The following is a 2,683-nucleotide window of genomic DNA, read 5'->3' as shown; positions in this document are numbered from 1 at the left end:
CTTTTTTTTTTCCCCCCCGAGACAGGGTTTCTCTGTATAGCCCAGGCTGTCCTGGAACTCACTCTGTAGACCAGGCTGGCCTCAAACTCAGAAATCCACCTGCCTCTGCCTCCCGAGTGCTGGGACTAAAGGTGTGCGCCACCATGCCCGGCTTAGTGTGAGGTTTTTGAAATCTCCAAGCCCACCCACAGTGACACACTTCCTCCAACAAGACCACACCCACTCTGGCAAAGCCACACCCACTCCAACAAAGCCACACCCATTCCAACGAGGCCACACCTACTAATCCTTCTTAAATAGTGCTACTCCTTGGTGACTAAACATTCAAATTTATCAGCCTATGGGAGCCATTCTTATTCAAACCACCACACTGGTTGTATTTTTTTAAAACTCTTATTCACGTTTCCTTATGTGAAGCTGAGCCAGTATGGAATTCAAGACACTTGTCCTTTAGGGTGCATAGCCTCTACCCCACCCCAACCCCTTCTGTCAAGATTCCTGACATGCTTTTTGGAGCAGGTAGAGAATGAATAAGGGGAGATACTTGGGTATGAGAAAGATATCTGGGAGATAAGGAGGGTGTCCTCATGAGTTATGTAACTTCACTAGGACATGGAGTCAGTGACAGAGCATCCTCATGTGTCCCTGTGGAGAAGAAGAAGAGGGACAATACTGAGTAGTTATTAAAGTTACAGTCAACTATTCCTACAAGTTCCAGTTGGGAGCAGCAGGGTCTTTGTAAATGCGTCTTTGTAGAAAGCCAATCTGATAATCGCATGCTTTCCCAGGACTGGTTGTAAGGTGTGTCAGGGTACCTGTTACCAATGGCAGGAGCTGATTTCCTTACAGCATCTGCCTGCCTTCCAGTCTAGGCCAGTCGAGGTGATGATCAGTGAGTTCAGCTGACTGTCATCTGAGACCCTGCCTCTGCCTGACAAAGGCCCACTTCCTAGTTCAGCTCAGTCATCATCTGACTAAGGAGAGGTGGCTCAGGGCTAAGAAATGCCTCTGTGGTTAAGAGTCCTTACTGCTTCTGTAGAGGACCCAGATCTGGTTCCCTCCACCATGGCAAGGCAAACACCTCTAACTCATTTCATGAGATATGATGCCCCCTTCTAGCCTCTATGAGTACTGCATGCACATAGTACACAGACATGCATACAGGTCAAACATCTGTACACATAAAATAAAAAGAAAAAAATCTCTAAAACAAATAAACAAAAGAATCACATATAGCTAATATAAACTAAGTTCCAGGGCTAGACCCCTTATGCCTATACTTTAAGTTGGCCCATCTGCTTGCCTGTCTTCTCTTTGAGAGGGAGAGAGAGAGAGAGAGAGAGAGAGAGAGAGAGAGAGAGAGAGAGAGAGAGAAGCACCAACCAAACAAAACAAAGAAAGAAAAAGATTTTTTTTTGGTCCAGTATTTTTCCAGAAGGTAAATAATTGTGTTTAATAAGGCATGCAAATTGCATTCAGACAGCCCCAGGCCTGGTGATGTAGTGATAGAGGACGTGCTGAGCATTCTTTGGCCATGTGGTAATCACCAGCCCCCAAAATGTACACATACATTTTTGTTTTAAAAATCAAGACAAACAAACAAATCACGACCCTTCAAATATGCAGAGAAGGCTCATGCAGGTTAAAGAACGGGTTAGATTAGAGCGCTGGCCTGTGGGGTCCTGTGTAGACACCGTCTATCCAGGCCGTCTGTCCAGGCTGTGTGTGGAAGGAAAGCTCAACAGTAATGCAGAGAATGTGAGTTCGGCTTGAAGCCAGTCATCCCGGAAATAACCATCTGGGAGTCTACATTCTCCAGGATTTGGTTTCCTCATGGGAATACAGACGAGGCTTTGGGAATTAGAGAGATGACTGGGCGGCGAAGAGAACAGACTGCTCTCGCAGAGAACCAAGTCCAGGTCCCAGCGCCCATCCTAGCAACTCCAGCTCCCGGTGAGCCGATGTCTGTGAACTCTGCGGGCACTTGCTCCCACGTATATACACTACACACATGTGCGCGTGCACGTGCACACACACACACATACAATTTAAAATAATAAAAATAAATCCTTAAGGGGCTGGAGAGGTGGCTCTGAGGTTAAGAGCACTGACTTCTCTTGCAGAGTTCCTGAGTTCAATTCCCAGCAACCACGTGGTGGCTCACAACCATCTGTAATGGGATCTGATGCCTTCTTCTGGTGTGTCTGAAGACAGCTACAGTGTTCTCACATATATAAAATAAATAAAATCTTTTTTAAAAAAGTGCTTGCTTCGTCAGCCAATATACTAAAATTGGAACAATACAGAGAAGATTAGCATGGCCCCTGTGCAGGTTAACATGCAAATTCGTGACGCGTTCCATATTTTTTTTTTTAAATGAGACTTGCATCAGTTGATTCTTTGGGTTTTGCATGTTTGTTTGTTTTACTTTGGTTTTTGTTGTTGTTTTTAAGACAGTTTCTCTGTGTTGTCTTGGGTATCCTCAAACTCTATATAGACCAGGTTGTCGTCAAACTCAGGGATCCACCTGCCTCTGGCTCCCTTGTACTGGGATTAAAGGTATGTGCCACCATGCCTGGCTACATCACTTGGTTCTTCGGAGCTAGATGGATAACAAGCATCCTATATCACTGAGCTCTCCGGAACTTCAAAGCCCATAGCCCCAAGGTCTTCTGAGACCTCA

At 45.5% G+C, this 2,683-nt stretch overlaps 1 non-coding gene across 1 annotated transcript; it reads left to right on the top strand.

The window, feature by feature from the left end:
- The first annotated feature begins 2,264 nt into the window (after positions 1–2,264).
- On the top strand, positions 2,265–2,368 carry LOC115063062. Its single transcript, XR_003842942.1, has one exon. It is a non-coding gene; the product is annotated as a U6 spliceosomal RNA (small nuclear RNA).
- The last annotated feature ends 315 nt before the right edge of the window (positions 2,369–2,683 follow it).

The sequence above is a fragment of the Mus pahari genome, chromosome 1, assembly GCF_900095145.1.
Source record: "Mus pahari chromosome 1, PAHARI_EIJ_v1.1, whole genome shotgun sequence".
Lineage (NCBI taxonomy): Eukaryota > Metazoa > Chordata > Mammalia > Rodentia > Muridae > Mus > Mus pahari.
This window is presented reverse-complemented; position numbering and strand designations above follow the sequence as displayed.